This window comes from Scylla paramamosain, chromosome 23 (genome assembly GCF_035594125.1).
Source record: "Scylla paramamosain isolate STU-SP2022 chromosome 23, ASM3559412v1, whole genome shotgun sequence".
Taxonomy (NCBI): Eukaryota; Metazoa; Arthropoda; class Malacostraca; order Decapoda; family Portunidae; genus Scylla; species Scylla paramamosain.
In genome coordinates this window covers 4,525,486-4,535,485 of record NC_087173.1, presented here as the reverse complement: position 1 = coordinate 4,535,485, position 10,000 = coordinate 4,525,486, and positions in this window count along the sequence as shown.

Here is a 10,000-nt window from a genome sequence, read left to right as displayed (position 1 = left end):
CTTCCCTTTCCTTTCCTCTCTTCCCCTCCTTCCCCTACTCCCCACCTCCTTCCCCTTCCCTTCACCTCCTCCCCAGCTCCTCCCCCTCCTCTTACATCTTCCCCCCTGAGCCAAGGCAATAGCTTGAGCAATGAGGCCGTGCGAGGTTACAGGGGGGAAAAGGTCATAGAGGAAAGAAAGGTTGCTGAAGGAAAAGGGAAGAAAGGTCAAGAGAAAGGGGAGGAAAAATCGTAGGATAATTCGGTTAGTTTTGGGGAGATATTGAAATGTTTAACTGTGTGTGTGTGTGTGTGTGTGTGTGTGTGTGTGTGTGTGTGTGTGTGTGTGTGTGTGTGTGTGTGTGGGTTGCTGTGGGCAGGTTGATGTACTCTAAGTACGTAACGCAGCCAGTGAAAGGGAGAGTGTAATACGAAAATCAAATATATTAGAGAAAAGAAGGAGTAAGTTGTTTAAATGACTTCTTTCTTATGCTTCTTGTTCTTCTTTTTTGTAACAGTGACGTCTGAAGAAGAAGAAGAAGAAGAAGAAGAAGAAGAAGAAGAAGAAGAAGAAGAAGAAGAAGAAGAAGAAGAAGAAGAAGAAGAAGAAGAAGAAGAAGAAGAAGAAGAAGAACTAGCACAGAAAAAAAAGTGTAACAAGTCAAAGAAATACTTGAAAGACCAAAGAGTAAGGTGGTGATGTCATCCTTTTCTGTTAGTTATTTTTTTTTTTAGCAATTGTGAGCTCTGACAAAAAAAGGAAGAAAATTTTGAGTAGAAGAGAAGAAATGCAGGAAAAAAATGTAGATATGCAATAAAGTCACCGGAAACTATAACTAATTAACTATAAGATATTACGAATTCCTGCAAGAGAGAGAGAGAGAGAGAGAGAGAGAGAGAGAGAGAGAGAGAGAGAGAGAGAGAGAGAGAGAGAGAGAGAGAGAGAGAGAGAGAGAATAAATAGTCAATAAATAAATAAATACTTAAGGCAAACATGAGGAAAAAAATTTATCCACTCATCTATGAAGTGAATTATTGAAACACCTCATTAGTACCTGTGGGTTTTACCTGTGCAAAGAGATTAATGTATGACGCAATCCTGGGCCGCTGAAGAAGGCTGGAAGAGGAGAGTGTGAGGGAGGAAGATAAATTAGCTGTATATCATGTTCATTATTGCACTAACCACAGCAAAGTTCAAATAAGAACTGATGTATTTCAGTTATTCATTAAGACATTACTTGAGGTGAGCCTATTAAAAAATTATATCATGCACTTCATTATTACATCAAATGCATCAACGTTTAAATAGGAAACTCATGCAGCCCAGTGTCATGCTTGAAAACTTAACCTAACCTGACTTAACCTAATCTAAACTAACATAACCTAAGCTAACATAACCTGACTAACATAACCTGACCTAACCTTAACTAACCTAACCTAAACTAACATAACCTGACTAATCTAACCTAACCTTAACTAACCTAATTTAAACTAACATAACCTGACCTAACCTTAACTAACCTATCCTCACTAACAACCTGATCTAACCTAACATGATCCAACCTAACCTGACTTGAACATTTCCTAAATTAACTTACAACCTCATTCTATCTTTCCACTTGATTTCTTATTCTCTAGTTCAAATGTAATTCTCTGCATATCTTCTTCCCTTCCCTTCTCTTCTTATCTTCCCATCCTTCCTTGCACTGTTCTAGCATCACCATGGGCGTCTCTCGGGAGGCAAGACCGAGAGGTGAGGATGGTGGGAGGTGATATCTAATCGGACAATGGTTTTTCTAGTTATCACAGCCAGTGCCAGTTAGCGGTCTCTCTCTCTCTCTCTCTCTCTCTCTCTCTCTCTCTCTCTCTCTCTCTCTCTCTCTCTCTCTGTGTGTGTGTGTGTGTGTGTGTGTGTGTGTGTGTGTGTGTGTGTGTGTATGTGTTTACTGCTGGGGAAGTGTACATAGAGGTCACCAACTGTCAGTCTGTCTTTCTCTCCGTCTCTCTCTCTTCCTCCCCCCTTTCTTTCTCTCTCTCTCTCTCTCTCTCTCTCTCTCTCTCTCTCTCTCTCTCTCTCTCTCTCTCTCTCTCTCTCTCTCATTAACACCACCAGTTCTGTCAATCCCCTCATACAAAGCCCAGGAAAACATATGGCCACCTTCTTTTCCTCTCCTCACCACCTGCTCTCTGGGATGAGTCAACAAACCCACAACTTGGTAAGCACTGACCCACCGCACCAAGGCACCGCACGCTTCTCATACCAAGAGCGTCCAGAGGGAAGCTGGCGGCGTGGAGGCCCTGAGCGGCTGTTCACCTGTAGGTTGTGTAATTAATAGTGTCCACCTTTAATGTCACGAGTCTCCACGCTTGATCAGTTGGCGGGTGGGGACCTGCACACCTGACCTGCACACCTGACCTGCACACCTGACCTGGACACCTGACCTGGACACCTTACAAGCTCGTATTTGTGTATTAATTTTGATGTGTGTTTAATGTTTGCTGTGTAGCGTGCCTGGGGTAAATTAAGGTCTCAGTATCATTCACCTAAAGAACCAATTGACAGGAAAGAAAGGTGTAGCACAAGGAATAATGCTTAGTTTCAAAAATTATCAGGAAAGGAAGTTGTGGAGTAAGCTTATAAATGACGCTGACTGTTTTAACAATCATGAGGAAGGAGTCTTCTTAAGTATGTGGTTCATCTCAATTATACACAAAAAACTACATAACGACAACTGGAGCTTCCTTCCTCCTGTGCTGGGTGAGGGCTGACCGGCCACCGTCCAGGGAGAAAAGCCAAAAGTGGCAATAAAAAAAAAAAAAAAAAAAAGAAAAAAAGAAAAAAAAGAAAAAAAGGGAGGGGAAAGAAAGAAAAAGAAAAAATCGAACCCATTCCGGGAAAGATGCCAAACAGCTGCCATCCAGTACACTTGAGGCTGTTACTGTCTCTCGTGCCGCTGGTGATGCTAGAAATGACGGTGGTGGTAGCGGTGATACTGGTATACTGGTGCTACTGATGGTGATGGTGGTGCGGGAAGTGGTGGTGCTGCTACTACTGCTGCTACGACTGTGATTGGTGGTCGCCATGCTGGGTTTACTCGTTTTGGTGATGATAATGTTACTAATGCTACTACTCCTACCACCACCACCACCACCACCACTACTACTACTACTACTACTACTTTTTCTACTACAATAATACCTCCACCCCATGTTTATTGATGTGTCAATTAGGGGCTCCATTACTTGGAGGTCATTAGCCCCAGCTCCCGCTAATGACTGTGGGATCCAACCATATCTAATACTCTATAATATAATCATTAGTTGTTAACTATAAATTCATTCTAACTCTACTCTATCTACTCTCTACTACCTCTACTACTACTACTACTGCTGCTGCTACTACTACTACTACTACTGTGCATTGTTGCTGCATCTTCCCTTCCTCTTCCTGTTCCTCTATCACAACTTCTTCCTGCTGCCACTTCCTATTAATACCACCAACATCCTACCATCACACCTCCTCCTCCTAGAACAACAACAGCTACTACTACCACTACTACGACAACCATCACAACAACCATCACCCTTAAATAAAGTAAGAAGCATCACATAATTCAAATTCACAGCAACATCAGACTCTGGAATGAGACTGAAGCGGAAGCACTGGACCAGCAGCAGCAGCAGCAGCAGCAATAGCAGCAGCACGCACTTACTCCCCGCACTTACACACACGCACGCTCCTAACACGGCTGCGGTGTCTGCAATCGCTAGTCGCTGCCAGGAAGTCACCCACAGCCACCTCATTAAGTCTTCCTCTGAGCCACGCACGCCCCGCCTCGCCTTGCTACTCCCTCGCTGCTCACACCCACTGGAACATTCCGCTTTTTGTTATATTTCTTACTCCCGTGAAATCATACGGGAAGAAATGTGAGTTTACAGCTTATATATTTCTATGAGTAAGTTTTAACACTGAAGCTCACTGTTATTTGTAGGTTGATGTACATGTTTTAGTAAGTAGGTTTAAGCGTTCACTGGACTTTGTATTCACTGTATGAGGCTTAACTTTGCATTTATAATGAGTGGTTACTGTATTCAGATGCTGATCAGCACTTGAGAAACTTGTTTGGGGGTGATGTGAGCGCTAGACGAACAACTGTTATCATTGTCATCATTATTCTTACAGGCACGATTTATGACTAGGAATAAGTTAAAATTCTTTCTTTCTTTTTTTTTTTTTTTTTTTTTGTGTGTGTGTGTGTGTGTGTGTGTGTGTGTGTGTGTGTGTGTGTGTGTGTGTGTGTGTGTGTGTGTGTGTGTGTGTGTGTGTGTGTGTGTGTGTGTGTGTGTTCCTCGATGGTTCAGTCGTAGTTATTACCTGTTTTATGTGTAAGAATAATATTAGTTAAATGTTTCGCTCTCTTTCATATTTCCTAAATCATGCTTTTTAAGAGGATGTAGATCAAATTAAAGCATGTATCAACTTGTTTCATGTGCGAGTTTTCATTCACTCCTCACTCAAGTTTTTAATAAAGTCAAGTGAAGTAAGAGCACCACCACCACCACCACCACCACCACCACTACTACTACACGAATCTCCACCACAAACATCACAACTTCTGAACGAACCCTCACGTGTCTGTCACTCGAAGCTGAACTAGATAAATGGGGAGGTACACGAGACAAGCATAAAGTCAACAAGTCAGCAACTCAGCAAGTCAGCAGCGGTGCAACTGACGCGGAGGACGTGAGATGGAAGGGAAGGGATGACAAATGGAGGACAGGGAAGAGAGAGGGGAGGGAAGGGAACGCGATAGGAAGGGACAGTAAGGGAAGGAGAGGACAGGAAGGGTTGGGACGGGCCGGGAAGAGAAGATAAAAAGGGAAAGAGAGAGGAGGAGGGAAAGGGAAGGAAGGGGAGTTAAAGGGAAGGATGAAGAATGAGGGCAGGAACGAGATGAGATGGTAAGGGGAGATGAGAGAGTGAGAGAGAGAGAAAAAAAAAAGCAAGGAGTGGAAAGATAAAATAAAAAAGTAGGATAACAGAAAGAGAAAGGAGATAAACTCTAATTTTCCCCTGTGCTCTTCTTTTTTGTTTGCTAAAATAGAATATCAAGTTTCCTTCTTTCCTATGTTATGTTTTTCTTAAGCTATGAAAGAGGAAGAAGACAAATTCTAAACTTCCTCTTTACTCTTCCTTCTCCCTCGTTGGATAAATACTAAACCCATTATTTTACTGCACGGAAAAAAAAAAAAAAAACAGTAATTGAGTTTGTATACTAAAGAACCTGTTAGTGAAGCTTTTACCCTCAATATCTTAAGCCATATTAAAAACCAAATCAATTTTCTCTAGATTATAGGCATTAAATGATTAAATGAACAAATAAATATAAGTTCCTCTTCCGCTGTCAAGGATTCAGTGCTGCATAATCGAAGCAGATCAAAAGGAATAATTGTGGACGCGAATACTTCAAAAGCAAGTGAAGCTGATAAATAGAAGGAAGAGAAGGGAGAGAGGGGCGGGACGTAGATAGAAAGAAGAGCGGGGAAAAGAAGGGTGGACAGAAGATAGAAAGGAGAGAGAGGGTTAGACTGAAAGTAGAAAGAAGAGAGGGAAAGGAGGGAAAGGAAGACGTTAGAAAAGAAAAAGATGAAAAATGAGAGTGAGTAGGGGAGAGAAGGAGGACGAGAGAATACATGAAGACATAAATAGAGGAGAGAGAGAGAGAGAAATGAGTGGTATGAAAGTAGAAAGAAGAGAGGGAGAGAAGGATGGAAAAGGAAGGCAAAGCTAGGAAATAAAGAAAAAGGAAGCGAGAAGAGGAGAGAAGCATGGAAGAATACATGAAGACAAAGGGAGGAAAAAGAAGTAAAAGGAAAAGAAGGAGGAAGGCATGAAGGAAAAGGAGGATGGAGAGAGAAAGCAAGGTTAAGAAAGAAAGGGAAGGATGAAAAAAAGGGAGTGAGGGAGAAAGAGAAGGAGGAAGGAAGAACACACTGACATGAAAGGAAAGCAAAGAGAGGAGGAAGAAAAAGAAGAGGAAGGAGGGATGGAGGAAAAGGAGGATGAAAGAAAGATGAAGGAAAAGAAAGTTTGTGCAGGTTGGAGGATAGAAATGAAGATAACAAATAAGGAAAGAAGAGTAAATGGTAGAAAGAGATAAAAAGGAAGAGTGTCAAGAAAGGAAGCAAGGGAGAACATAAAAAAAGGACAGAAGAAGGCGTGTCAAGGATGGATGATAAAATAGAAGGGAGGTAAAAAAGGAAAGGAATGGAAGAAAGGAGAAAAATGGATAAAAGGAAAATAAAAACAAAAAAAACAGAGCGACTAGAACTTAATGGTATAAAAGGATATGGAAGGAAAAGAAATATTAGGCACGAAGAGAAAGAAGAGAGGAAGAGATAAAGAAGAAGAAAGGAAAGGGAAGAAAGATGAAAAATTTAATGGTGCGAGAACATAATAAAGAGGAACTCCTACTCATTGCGCCCTCAGGTCTCTAGGCCAAGGGCGGAGGAGGAGGAGGAGGAGGAGGAGGAAAAGGAGGAGGAAAAAGAGAAGGAGAACGCGATCTGTTAGTGAAAAAAATAGGAAAATCAATTCGATAAATCGCTGAATATTTGCAGATGACAAGGCAAGGACACACACACACACACACACACACACACACACACACACACACACACACACACACACACACACACACACACACACACACATGCTTGCAAAATTTCATTCATTAAGGGCGAAAAGTTATCCAGGTGGGAAGGGAGTGTGGGAACTTCAGGTGCTTGAGGCTCTAGGGTGTGGGAGGGGAAGGGGAGGGGAGGTGAGGCGGGAGAGGCTCGAGGGAGAGAGGGAAGGGAGGCATCTGACATCCTCTCTCTCTCTCTCTCTCTCTCTCTAGATTCTTGCTTCTCACTCCACTTTCCTTTCTTCATCCTTCCTTCTTTTCCTTTCCCTTCTTCCTTCTTTTTCTTCCCTTCTTTCTTCTTCCTTGTCCTTTTTTACTTGCTATCCGTTCTCTCATAAGTAGAAGTAGTAGCAGTGTAGACAGGGTGCTTGTGGTGGGGGTAAAGTAGTAGTAATAGTAGTAGTAGTAGTAGTAGTAGTTGGTAGATTAGCAGAGACTCATTATACATCAACACGTTTCCTGGTGTCCTCGTCGTCCTCCTCCTCCTCCTCCTCTTCCTTCTTCTCTATATTCTTTTTCCCCTCCAACGTTCATATTTGTACTGTCCTTCTACCTTCTCCTTTTTGAATCTCATTATTATTCCATTTTTTTCTTCTTTCATTCTTTCATTCTCCTTTTTTTACTCCTCTTTCCCCCTCCATCACTCCTTGTGCTGTCCTTCCATCTTGTTGTTCTCCTTTTCCAGCCTCATTATTTTTTTTTTATTTTTCTTCCCTCACTACTCTTATTCCTCCCCTCCTTCTCCTCCTTCTTCTCTGTAATGATATGAAGAAGAAGAAGAACAAGGAGAAGAAGAAGAACAACAACAACAACAAGAACAACAAGAATACGAACAAGAAAACAAAAACAAGAACAAGAACAAGAACATGAGGAACAAGAACAAGAAAAGAAAAAAAGAAAAAAATTATGGTGCCTCTGAGATAATACAATAGAAAAACAAATCAATAAAATAATATGAAAAAAAAACCAAGTGACTGAAAGGGCACTAAGAAAAAGAAATCCCCCTGAAACAAATAAACAAACTAACAAACAAACAAACAAAATAAACAAATAAATAAAATAAAATAAACAAATAAATAAACGATAAATTTTGCTCAGGTGCGAATACGAAGGACAATATAGCTCTGTATGCTTGCCTTCCACCTGGCTCAAATAAGCTGGCGAGTCTTTGGCGGCGGCACGTCACGCAGGCAATTAGCGAGGCCGTGCTTGGTTCACTGATCATCAAGTTTAATTGACGACGCAAAACCACCCTCGTATTCTTTCCGGGTCGTTAAATACTTCTCTTGCTTCTTTTACTTTCTTTCCTAACTTACTTCGGTGGTAAACTTTTCACTTGTAACTTTATTTGATCTTGTCGATGAATTTTTTTACGGATGAGGGCTCTCTCTCTCTCTCTCTCTCTCTCTCTCTCTCTCTCTCTCTCTCTCTCTCTCTCTCTCTCTCATGCAAGTGCTACCGATACATTATTTAACATGGGAAACACCTTTTCATCAATTACCAAGTCGAGAGAGAGAGAGAGAGAGAGAGAGAGAGAGAGAGAGAGAGAGAGAGAGAGAGAGAGAGAGAGAGAGAGAGAGAGAGAGAGAGAGAGAGAGAGAGAGAGAGAGAGAGAGAGAGGAGAGGAGAGGAGAGGAGAGGAGAGGAGAGGAGAGGAGAGGAGAGGAGAGGAGAGGAGAGAAAAGAAGAGAAGAGAAGAGAAGAGAAGAGAAAAGAGATGAAGAGACTAGAAGAGGAGACGAAGGGAGAAAAGAAACGAGAAAAGACATAATGGAAGGAATGGATACTGGAGGGAGGGAGGGAGGGAGGCAAGGAAAAAGGGCAAAAGGGGTTGGAAGGAAAGGAGAGGAAGAAGGGGGAGGAAGGGAAGGAAGTAGCAGTTTATCCTTTCCCCCCCACAGGGTAGGAAACTGTACCACGTGGTCCAGTTGGAAGGGAGGGAGAGAGAGAGGGAGAGGCAGGGGAAGGCAGGGCAGGAGGAAAAGAGAGAGGGAGAGGAAGAGAGATAGAGGAGAGGATGTTTGTACAAGAGGGGCTTATATTTCCGGTCCAGCTAGGGGGGACTCTCTCTCTCTCTTTCCCTCTCTCCCTCTCTCTCTCTCTCTCTCTGGAAACGTTATTCAAAGATAGATGGAAATTACAAATCACTACGTAACAATAAATACGAAGACAGATACCGGCCTATAACGAGTGTGTGCTAAGAATACGAGGGACAAATATTTACTAATCATATCTTAGATACATTTTACTTAAGTCATTAAATACGGCTTCATACAATGTCCTCAACAGAAAAATTATCGGTTACGGTCCGTTTGTCATCAGCCTCTTCAATTTTACTACAACATAAAGGCCGCCCTTGTATTTCTTTATTCCGGCTGTATATTCTAAACTTCCAGGGTAAAACTTCTTATCACATCTGCCCATCTAGCTCTCCGTTATTATGTATGTTTCCTGATTTGTTAATGTTCTAAAAGGCTAATAAATGCATCAGTATCAGGATCTATTTTGTCTTAGTTTATTGTTCTGTTACTTTGTCGACCTGTCATCTGTTCGGAGCATGACGTGTCCTGTCCTGTGATAAATGTATGAACTATTTTCACAGCACGAGATCTTACTAAGTCTGAGCATCCATAGACGATTTCACCAACATAGAAATTAAACGACTGAGTGAAAACACCATCACACTCTTTCCTGTCACTGGGGTCTTTGAAAATAACACTCCTATACTTCAAACAGACCATTTCATTAAGCTTAAGAGAATTTACACCAGTCCACTGAGGTAAAAATTAAACAGCAAACCAAAATAATGAGAAAAACTTAATCTTTCCTTCTGTTGTCAGCGATGTGTTTCAAAATTAACTAGTAACTTCCACCGGATCATTTTATCAAGCTCAAGAGGCCACGACTGCCAAAGAGTTAACTACAGGATGAAATATTAATTAAAAAACCTCTATAACTCCCCATGCAGTCAGTGATGTCTTTCAAAATACCACTCCTAAACTTCCTCCACGACCATCAAGGACTTCAGCAAATTTCAAGGCAGACGACTACACGAGGTCACAGATCACTATTTTCCCCAAAGCCAGGCCAGGCCACGCAGGTAATGCCAAGTCAGTGCGGTGAAGTTGAAGGCGCGCCCATTACAGAAGCATTAACGATTCTCCTGCGACAGACGAAGACGAGGAAGGAAGGAAGAAAAGAAGGCAATAACAGCAGAGGAAATGGAGAAATTAGGGAAGAGTTTAAAGAAAGAAGAAAGGGATGAAAGTGAAGAAGAAAGGAGGGAGGGAGAGAATGAAGAAATTACGAGTACTTGAGATGAAGAAGGAAGTA